The sequence below is a fragment of the Polistes canadensis genome, unplaced genomic scaffold (assembly GCF_001313835.1).
Source record: "Polistes canadensis isolate GaletaPanama2010 unplaced genomic scaffold, ASM131383v1 scaffold_17, whole genome shotgun sequence".
NCBI classification, from domain to species: Eukaryota; Metazoa; Arthropoda; class Insecta; order Hymenoptera; family Vespidae; genus Polistes; species Polistes canadensis.
Window position 1 is genome coordinate 193254 of NW_014569564.1, and position 11745 is coordinate 204998.

An 11745-nucleotide genomic window follows, 5' to 3' on the forward strand; every position below is an offset into this window, starting at 1 on the left:
CCAAAATTTTAGAAAATGTTCTTTAAATATGTATCTTAAATGCTATAAAAAGTTTGAAAAAGAATTCCATTTTTTATATAGAAAAAAAAATTGTTGAAAATATGCTATTTTTTCCCGGTGTAAACCCATGTAACCCCTTAATATGACATTATAACTCATAAATATTCGAAAAGAGTGCATTCATTTTTAAATGAATAGTTTAATATGTATTTCAGAACGATGGAAGAAATTCAAGATGAAGAGCATTTTGATTTAATTCATATTGAAATTACACTTTGAACGTATACAAGTCTACAAAATCCTCATTTTCCCTTTCAACATCTCTAAATGATTTAATCATCTTCGATTCTCAATTAATGTTCTGATTTATATTTTCACTTATAAAAAGAAAAAAGATTATTTTTGGACGTCATACTTCGAATACCCTAGAGAGAGACAGAGACACATACGAGCCAAGCCAAGTCAATGACGAAAGTTTGATCCATTTGGCGACTATAATTAAAACGATGTCCACGGAGAATGTATCGGTTACAAGCAAGAGAAGTTGCTGCTTGTTGGAACTATTCGAGATCGTAAATACCAGAGACTATATGGTATATATATTCTATATATATATATATATATAGAGAGAGAATATATATGCCGATACACATATACACGTACGTATGGAACAATTATCTATGTAAAATGAACGTCGACAATAGCCAACATGGATACACGGTAAATGTACGATTGGTCGTAGGAAGGTCTGTAACGTCCAAGCCTATGATGGTCATTGTTAGGCTGTCCACGTTCTACCTACCTTACACCGGTTTCTGTTGGGAACCAGAGATGCATACACGCCACTCTGTGTATCACTGCGGATCCACGCAAATGTAGCCACGGCAAGAATTATGCGTGTAATCAGTGCCTCTTACCCATAATCTATGGCGTCGTTATTATTTATTCGGTTAATCATTATACTCATGCGAATTACTCCAAACCAGATAATATTGCACGTTGTTGGATTTGGATTACACTCCATAAGGGGAAGTAGTAGGTACAGTGAAATTTGTGAGTGAGGAACCGTGATAGGTACACGTATAAATAGGAGATTATAACGATTGGTAAAATGATCATCAATTTTTGAATTTAACAACAACGTAGAAATATGATAATTATAATGAGATGAAATATCGACTCTTTTTTTCTTCTTTTTTTTTTTGTATTATACCCCATACATTTCGGGATAGGACGTTCAAAATTGGAAGTAAGAGAAGAAATCGATGAAAGGACCACTTGAATTTTGATTGATTTCTTTCCAGACTCGAAGGGAATTTCGAATTTATACGGATCGAATAAAAAGGAAAAAAAAAAGAAAAAATAAGGAAAAAGAAACGTATCACCTAAACGTGAATTCACCCCTCGGAAGGTTTCATCTATCGAGTAGTGAAACCTAACTTATTACGTTTTGCTTCATTCCCATCTCCCCTATTTCTAACGATACCTTTTGTCTATCATTTATCAAGATTTATAACACAAATTAAAATCGAAAAAAAATATATTATATATACGCGATGTGTGTGAAAATCGACGATCGATTGAATTTCTTTAAAATTATCGTATCTTCTGAAAAACATTTTATCGTATACGTCGCGTTCGATGAAAAATAAGAAAAGAAATAAAGAAATAAAAAGAAAAATATAGAAAGACATCTTGACGATCGTCAACTGACAAGTAGACTCTTGATAGAGGGTGGGGAGAGGGAGATAACAAATCTTTGTGACGAAAGAATACGTACTCCAAAAATGCACCCTCTGAAAACAAGTTGGTCGTTATATATCGAAGCCTTGTTGCCTTAAAAGTGGAATATACCTAGTATGTTATCGAAGAAGAATATTGAAAAACGGTGTGGGTGTTGTACGTCATGTGGGTGACAGAAAAAGAGAAAAAAAAGAGAATGAAAGAGAGAGAAAGAGAGGGTAGAAAGGTTCGAACCCGTTGTATAATAGGTACACGTATTCGTACGTATCGAGGTAAATGGAGCGTGCTAGGTAACTGTGAATCCCCCCCCCCACAACACAACAATTCCCCCTCCTTCTTCGTACTTCTACTCTTCCTCAGGCACCCTCTTCTTCTCTCACCTCATCTGCACTGCACTCATTCCATCCCATCCCATCTCATCCCATCCCATCCCATCCCATTTCGATCTGCACCACTCCGATGACATTTCGATTTTGATCTTTACGACAATTTCACGGTTATATAAGCAATCGTGCCTGTCTGTTTTTTTATTTTTTTCTATTAACAACTAACAACATACTTCTTATATAGTATTATATATAATCTTTGATGTATTTTTTAAATAAAAGATAATATGTAAATCATGAGGGAGTTTCTTCGTTTTGAGAGAGAGAGAGAGAGAGAGAGAGAGAACAAAATTAAGAAATAAAAGAGAAATTTGTAAAAAGGAAATTGTTTTCTGGTTGAAATCTTGAATTTTATTGCCCATTTTATCTCGACATCCTTGACATAAGGAATGTATTTATCAGAGAAGGGGATATAGGCAATGATGAAAATTTAATTATGTCAGAATAATATATTGCGTTAAAAATTTAAAAAGAAGAAGAAAAAGATAAAAACATAGTAAGGATATTGTTAACTTATTATTATCGTTCTTTCTTCTTTTTTTTTTTTTTTTTATTTTCATATGGCAAGGATTATACTGAAACTTATGCAATAAGTCTTTTTCTTTTTCCTTCTCGTTCGTTTTGTGTTAATTATAATTCTTTGTTTGAATTATATAAAAGCATTGTATAAATATTTTGCTTAATTATAAATCGTTGTTACCACAGATTGAAAATGATGGAGGGTCGTAGTTTGTGTTCTCGTTGCATTCGTGGCTTTTTAAACTTCTCTCATCGTTTGAAATTTAATACAAGGCGATGCTGTTTTACGTCTCTTCTACGGTAAAAGGTGACTCTGCTCGGAGAGTAATGGAGCGTCGTCCTTTACAGGATGCGCCCAAGCTTCCATTTACGTTAAAAGTACTCCAACTTGACGCGTAACGAAATTCGATTTTCCAATAATTTGTCTCGCGAAATATCCTAAATATTCGCGAATTGAATTTTAACTGACAATGTGAGATATATTATAATAGTGCATATTCGTGTCTTCTAATAATAATGCAAAAAACAAAACAAAACATAAAAAACAAAAGAAGAAAATAATTTTGCTCAATTAATCTCTTTCGTTCTCTAATATAAATATTAATAAACGTAACACAAATATATTTTCAATATAATTTCAAAAATCTAATATATTAGAATTATTTCAAAGTTATAATTTATTGCAATTCCCGTTGTTCTGCTGCTTTATAATTAATTTTTTTTTTTATGCAATTAAGTTTCAATAAAGTAAGCATTATATTTTTTTTTTATATCGAAATAATTAATATTATTAGAATATATATTGTATAACACTGTTATCTATATCATAAAGAGAGCATAAAATATTTCTTACCGATAGTTGGGGTAATAGCATTTGTAATCAACATTATCAGCTTACAATTAATATCGAGTAATGCATCCAAATTAATCATGCATACAAATAACAAAAATCGTTAAATATAAACTCGACAGAGATTACTAATAATTTTCCAGATAAACATGGAATATTATATTGATCGGATTCAAAGTAGTAGTAAATATTTTCCCATTTATTGCTCGAAAAATCTCATCAAACGGTAATAATTCTTCTCTCTCGCAACGAGATATTCCTTTTGAAATAGGGATTTGAAAGAATCGCATAGACTGAAAATAGATTAATAAAAAGAAAAAAAAAAAAGAAATAAAACAGAGCCGTGGAATTCATTGTAAGTTGCGCATTGAAACGGCTTGAATGGTGGAGGAAATACGATTGGTTTCGTGAAATTATGCCTGGGGTGACTGTGTTATAATTATTCGTTTTATTTCATTATCATACGAGAACAGCTGACGACGACTAATGACGTTCGTATATTTTGGAATTGGGAGGGTTGCTTTTTTAAACGTTGCAACATCAGCCGTCGTCATTAACGTAAGTAAAAAAGGAAAAATAAATTACAGGAGTAATAGAGATAAAGATAAAAGAAAAGAAATGAAAAGAAATTGAGATAGAGAGAGACAGAAAGAAAAAGAAGAATATTAATTCTCACGTCGATGAGAGACATTCCAATGAATGTACGCTTATCAATTACGATTAATCCAATAGTATTTATAATTCATTGAATTTATTAACCAAGAGAGTCAGTTACGTGATCCGAATATAACCGGCGTTATATTACGTGTCTCATCTTAATATGCTTTCCGTTCTTAATTCATCGCACAATTACTCTAACAGATAATAATCCTACCCCCCGGTGAAATTTTAGCACCGCGAACGTCGATTTAATATCGACGACTCGACCTCATTGCGGAAAATTGAATTGGTAATGAAAGGTAATTGATATCCTTGCGAAAGTTCGTTTGTACGAACGGCTTCAGGGCGGGTAGGATAATCGATTGAAAATCGTATCGTAGGATATATAGATATATTCTTTTCCTTTCTTACTTCCTTACGATTTGTTATTATCTTTGTTCGATAATGTCTCTTGATATTATATTATTTCTTTCATCTGATTTTCTTTTCTTTTTTTTTTTGCCAATCAACTTCATCATCAAGATGATAACGATCTTAGATTTAATAAGAAATCATTCGATTTGTCAATTTTCTTAAGGATTGATGATTTATTTAACAATTATATATACAAATGTTTAATAAGATAATGAAAAGGATCATACATATATGTATATTTTTAAAAATGTATTTACCTACTTTTTCATCGCTACGAGATGTAATTAAATTATGTACGAGGTTGAGAGCATACACATTGGATATAATAATAAGATCGTAATTTAATCAGAATCACACACACAGTGACACTATTCGCAAAGAGTTATAATCCAGGAGAATTTTTTTTGTCTTCTTTTTTTTTTTTTCATCCCTCCCACGATTCGATTTTCGGCGAGCGCAAATTGCACGATCGCGCGACGCTATTATCCCTTTTCGCTTTTCGACAGAACGATATCCGTATTGAGAGGAACCTGCGAATGGATTCCCGATAATTTACGCTAATTCCCTTACGCCCGACAACCCTTTTTTAATAAAAGCTGCACTTACATAGATATATCGAGGCTTTAATTTGAATAGGGGGAAAAAAAAGAAAAATGCTTGCTCTGCCCCCGTTAAAAAAAAAAAAAAACAAAAAAGCTTGCACTATAAAGTGCTTCCGACACAATGCCGGTCCAATGCAGTCTCCAATTCCATTGGTCGTTAACGTTCAAAAAAAATTATTCTTTTTGTTAAAGTATATACGATCTATTCGATATAATATATATATTATAACAAAGATAACAAAAGATATCATAGAAATAAATTCGATTTATTATTGATACGAAAAATAGCACAATAAATTACTATAATTTTATGAATGTGTTCTTCTCTATACTATACTAGATATATATTGTAATATTAAATTCATTTACCGAACAAGTCTCAATAATAAATTGTACAACACTCTGAATTTAACTTTATATAATTTCTAAAATTAACAAAAAAAAAAAATGAAAAGAAAAGAAAAACATTATTAGACATCGAAATAGAGAGAATAATTCCTAAATATTCTAAAATCACAATTTTGACCGTGTAGTCTATCATCACAATATCGTCTAACAAAAGTTCCCTATATACCCTATTCTGTGGCTGACCAACAATTACAAGGACGTTCTGTCAATGCGGTAAACGCATTCCCATTGTTTTCAAACGTACGCAAATTGATTGGGTTTTGGGAAGTGTGCTTGACGATTTAAAAATTTGAGGGAACCACGTCGTCAGGCAGGCAGGAGCAACAATTTCGTCACTGTCTGCACGCTCGTGTACGCAAGAGATTCAGATATAGGAGCGGGAGATTGGGGGGTGGGGGTGGGGGTGTGTGTGGTAAAACCGAAAGATAGAAAGAGAGAAATAAAAAGAGAAACAGAAAGAGAAATAAAGAGAGAGAGAGAGAGAGAGAAGCAAGCAAACATATAGAGAAAGAGAGAAAGAGAGATAGAAACAGAACGCGTCTCTCGTTAATAACGGACCGTTGTCACAGTAAATAACAATAAAACTCTATTAATGTGGTAGTACTGGTAGGTACCGGTCTTGGCACCGTGCCAGGAACATACCGGCACGGCTATTCACCCTACAGAATACATGCTGCCACCACCAACGTCGACGCCAATGCACCACCCACCCTCTATCTCTATCTCTATCTCTCTCCCTCTTTCAGGAATATCCCCTCAGCAAGCTAGCTAGCTCTTCGCATAGCTCTACTTCTCTTCCCACACGTAATCCGGGACGAGCTCGTATGCGGCATTACGCATCGTGGCTAGAGCTGTGGAATCTCGATTTCGCTTACGAGTCGATTGCTAAGTCGTGAAATTTACCCCATATCTTCTATGGATGAACGCTTGTTATATGGTTTATGCTTGTGTTACCCCTCTTTCGTTAAATCGACGAATATATATTTTGTTATATTAGTTTTTCTTACAGTTTGTGTTATTCTTTCTTTATTGTTTGTTAATTATTTGTGCCCATAATTATGAAAGTGGTCTAAGTCATTATTAATTTATATATATAATTTAATTATTTTAAATTAAATTAATGCAATGTAATTTTCATGATATTGTTTAAAATGAACCGTTAGATAATGTTTGTTATTTCAATATTATATATAATTCATTTTTAATGTTCAAATGTAATTATTTAAATATCTAGGAACAAGAGAGATCTATGACTTAGAGTATTTTTATAATTATGGGCACATTTATTTCTTTCATTTTTTACTTTTATATGATTACGATAATTTTCGACATGATTGATAGATAAAGTTTTATGTGTTAAATAATGAAATTTATAAGATTTGAACAATGTAATAAGTAGGAGATACTGATTTTAGATTTAGATTCATCTTTCATTTATGATTAACCAAGATCGTCATTATTCTGAACGTCTGATGGTAACGAACCATCAATCTTCAGATTGACAATGTACATTACTTTTGCGTTAGATCTAATAAACGATCCCATTCGAGCTTGGTCGGTGAATATATACATATATATATATATCTACTACCAATAGGAATAAAATGTCTACGAGAAAATGTGAAAACGTGAAAATTTTGTGAATTTGTTCATCAAGTTTAATCTTTGATGTCATTCCACTCGAACTCGTCGGATGGTAAAAAATAAATGAACAATCGAGAAGAATAAAAAAAAAAAAAAGAAAAAAATATAAAAAAAAAAAATGAAAAAAAGATAGTAAAAGAAGGAAAGAGAGACGGTATTTTAGCCTCGTGTCGTTGGTCGAAGGATAAACCTACTCGAGAAGTAAAAGAAGAAAAGTTTCGTTCACGAGTGAACGTCTCCAACGACAAATATCGTTTCCACCTCGACTCGATCGCAATCGAGAGAAAACAAACGGTTGCCCAAGGGCACGTGGACGAATGAAAAGGGCTTCTATTCGGTCTCTTCCCAAGGATGGATTATCCGGCCGATACGTGGACACTCCTTTTCTTTTCTTTTCTTTTATTTTATTTTATTTTTTCTTTTTCAACGATCTTCGCGCCTCGATACCTCGCCAATTTTCTTTCAATTCAATTCAATTCACCGAAAATATATATATATATATTTTGAACTTTTTATTCCGAACGATCCCTCATGTCGAACGACATTTTTGCAAGATTCCGAAAAACGTGACGTTTCCAAAGATTTTTTTTTTTTCCACCAACGATAGAACAACATAATCGTTAATCAATATTTTTTTTTTTCTATTTCTCTCGCGTAGAAATCACACACCTCGTCGAATTGTTTAATCAATATTTTGTTCAATAAATATATTTAACGTATCTTGACTCGTCAAATATTAAATTAAAATGTTCTCTAAAAATTGTAAATGTTTTCATTTAATATTCATTCTAATTTGAAAAAGAGAAAAATGAACTTGACGGGTATAGTTTCCAAAATCTTGAGATAAATTGTAGTAGAGATCGCTCGTTTCCCATTATGTATACTTGAGAAGCTTAGAAAAATAGGAAGCAAAAGAAATTGACGAGAGTAGAAAAGAAAAAAAAAGAAAGTTATAAAAGAAGAAAAAGAATAAAAGGAAAAGACGATAGGTAATTGATACAACTTCGCTTCGGAAAAGAAAACCAAGGAAGATAGAGATAGAGAAAGAAAGAAAAAAAGAAAAAGAGAGTAAAAGAGAGAGAGAGAGAGAGAGAGGGAGAGAGAGAACTAAATCGAGCGTAACGTGGTATGGGGGTCGTCGAGTTTCCACAGGCGAATAAAACGTCCTCTAGATTAATTTCCCGTTACCACGACCATCGGAATCTTCTCATGAGAGAGAGAAGTTGGAAGAAAATGAAAAAAGTAAAATTGAGAGAGAGAGAGAGAACATTCTCCTCTCTCTCTCTTTCTCTCTCTCTCTCTCGGTGTTTCTGGATCGCGATCGTTATAAAAGAACTTGAAGATGGATAGAGACAATAAAAAACAAAATGGATTATACGGCTTTTCGAAATCGAACTTCCTTCGACCCTTTAAGAAGAAAGAAAGAAAGAAAGAAAGAAAGAAAGAAAAAAGGGACGATACTCTTCCATTAAATCCCTCTTGGTATAGGATACTCGCGTTCTTCCGTTCGTTCTCTTGTGATACCGGAAGAAGGAGAGAGCAACGGAAGGCAATAGAATTGCTAATCGCACGATAAACACTCCCACAACTGTTCTCCCACAGCTTTTACGTAGTTCAGTACAAGCTGCATCCTATGCTGCCGTTAATGGCACTCGTACTCAGAAAAACTCGTGCGTGTGCACTACTGCACAAAAATAAACGTTGGAATCGTCTACGAAATGCTAGAGCTCGCGTTTATGAGCTTGTACGATTTCTCTCTCTCTCTCTTTCTCTTTCTCTTTTTTTGCTTTTTATTTTTTCGTCGGTGTTTGTTTGTTTTTTTTTTTTTACCTAACATAGTCGAAAGAATTTCGTCGAATATCGTTTTATTTTTAATATTAATATATTTGATTAAATTATCGCCCCACGAATTATTAATTAAACGCGTAAATTTTTATTTCACCCTATAGAATCTCAAATAACGAAGACATTAAATATAGTAAGGCGGTACTTTCGTCGTCGTCGTCTCTCTAAAAGTTTCATCCTACTTAATGGAAGAGCTAATGACCAAGTTACGGGGAGAAACGGAAACTTTGGTTAACCCTTGAACCTGTTGGAGCCACTGGATATACGCATATCTAAAGAGTGTGTAATGTATGCTCATTAACAACTTCCCTCGCAGTTTAATAAATTTTCCCGAATGTTCCATAATTTCAATGAAGCGAAAATATCGAGAGCAGATACTATATCATCATTATTATTATTATTATTATTATTATTATCATTACTATTATGATTATTGTCATTATTGTCGTTGGCGTTATACCCAAACAGAAAACGAAACAAATCAAATCGATAAAATTGCAATGTAAAAAGATACAAAATAAAAAACGTTTCACGTTCAGTTGATAGTTTTTTGGAAGAGATTTTAGCAAAAGAGAAATTCATTTAATGAATCGTCGAAGTTTGAAGAATCATAAATGACTTAACCGACGAATTTCAACTGTTCTTCTTAGCAAATGATCGTTATCCCCCAAAACGGTAATTACCCTATTCATTTGCAACGGCAAACCAAGGGAAATTCATAGTCGGACGTTAGCAAGCAGCAAGAATCCGATCTCTGTTCGGCCGAACGGAGGCAAACCCGCTTTATTACTACTAAACAGGCTGACCGAGCAGTATATTACCACTAGACGGCTCTGATATATTACCAGGCAGGCCTGCCAACCAACTGGCCAATATCCATAGTCAAGTCCCAACGGCAGCTAGCTCACCTTACCTACTCCAATAGCAGAGCTAGCATCAGCACCAACAACGCCAACACCATCATCGTCAACACCAGCAAAGCAACGTTATTCTCTCTCTCTCTCTCTCTCACTCTCTCATTTGCTTACCGAGATTCTATACCGGACAAAACTTATTCCATCTCGGACAAAACTATTAATTTTGGTTTCCCGTTCGCTCACCGTCCTTGGCCACGGTGGATAATTCAATTTTGCGGCGTAATACCGCAAAATTAACGAACGATATCGGGAATCATGCGAAACTCTAACTCCTCTGTCGTTCATCATACAAACGATTCCGATTCGTCGATGATTAGAATAATATGTTCGTCTACTATTTCTTCTTCTTCCTCTTCCTCTTCTTCTTCTTCTTCTTTTTTCTTTTGCTTCTTTTTTCTTATTTTTTTACTTTTTCTTCTTTTTCTCTGAATGATCTCTTGAAACGAGGAAAAGGAGATCTTCCTTGAAGAAAAGCTCGATCTCGTTCGAGATTTTCCATCAACCTTTCGACGCGTGACTTTCTTTGAGAGTCTTCTTGAGTCGATGTTGATCCAACCTTTGAACTCCATGCCTCTTACAACGAGCCGATTCAGCGAGCATTGACCTATATAAACTCTGAAGAACGTCCTCGATTCACGAGGACGATACGCGTACAATCTTTAAAGCCTCGACTTATGCGAGAGTAAACTTGCCTCTTAGAAAGTGCAATGGTTTTCTTGCTTGGCCCACTGTATTATAAAACATGACACGTTTTACCGAGGCCTTTTAAATAACTATTTTTTCTTTTCTTTTTTCAAAGAAGGACCAAATCTTTTCATGCAAAATGTTCTTTTTTTTTTTTATTTATTTTTTTTTTCGTTCGCTTAAAACACAAGATTTATATATAATGAAACGAGGAATATGAATTTCATCAAGTATACATTAAAAAACAACAATTAATTTAGATCAAACACGATTAGAAAATCTTTATTAATAATTTCTCATCGTAACGATATTATTTTATATTAAAAAAATTAATTATCGTAACTAATTAATTCGTAATGATCACAAAGAAAAGGAAAGTACTTGTCTAAGGATATAGTCGTGTACTCATAGCATTGAATACATTAAACATCATACTTTAAAACATTAATTGATTACAAAGATTATAGATATTTTCTTTGTTATTAGTAAATCCATTATAATATATATTCGATTAAGCGTTTTAATTATAAGAACAATTAACGGAACCTTATTGGATAATAATACGTTGAAATTCGTAGGTCCAAGTAGCCACTGACGTGCCCTTCCATAGTTTACTACTCGAAGTTGTAAACTATTCGAATTTGTATACAGGTACCCCTAGCGGTCCCTATGCATTTCTATCGACTACTTAGAAACCTTCATCTCCCCCTTCTCTTTCCTTCTCCTTCTCTTTCTCTCTCGCTCTTCTCTCAACCTCATCCTTACCCTCTTGACCCTTCAACCGTTCTTCCTTCCGAAAAGGCGATGGTCCTAGCTCGACGTTATTTCCGGTTAAAGCGGGAATGCATTCTAAAGTTTCTAAGGTATACATATACATACAAATAGAAAGAGAGAGAGAGAGAGAGAGAGTAGATAAGAGATGGTGGCGTGCTTCCTAGCTCCAAGTATCGCGATTACATCCTCGAGAAGTGTACCTCAAAGTGCACCCTTGGATGCAATAATCGAGAGGGCTGCGTGCAACAGAGGGTTGACTTTTTTGACTAACTTTCTTCCAACCCCCCCCCCCCTTGGCA

The 11745-nt window shown here is 33.9% G+C and overlaps 1 protein-coding gene across 4 annotated transcripts in view; it reads right to left on the minus strand.

Moving 5' to 3' along the window:
- Positions 1-11745, minus strand: part of LOC106793703 — a 185072-nt gene that overhangs the window by 49436 nt on the left and 123891 nt on the right. The gene's annotated exons all lie outside the window — the stretch shown is intronic.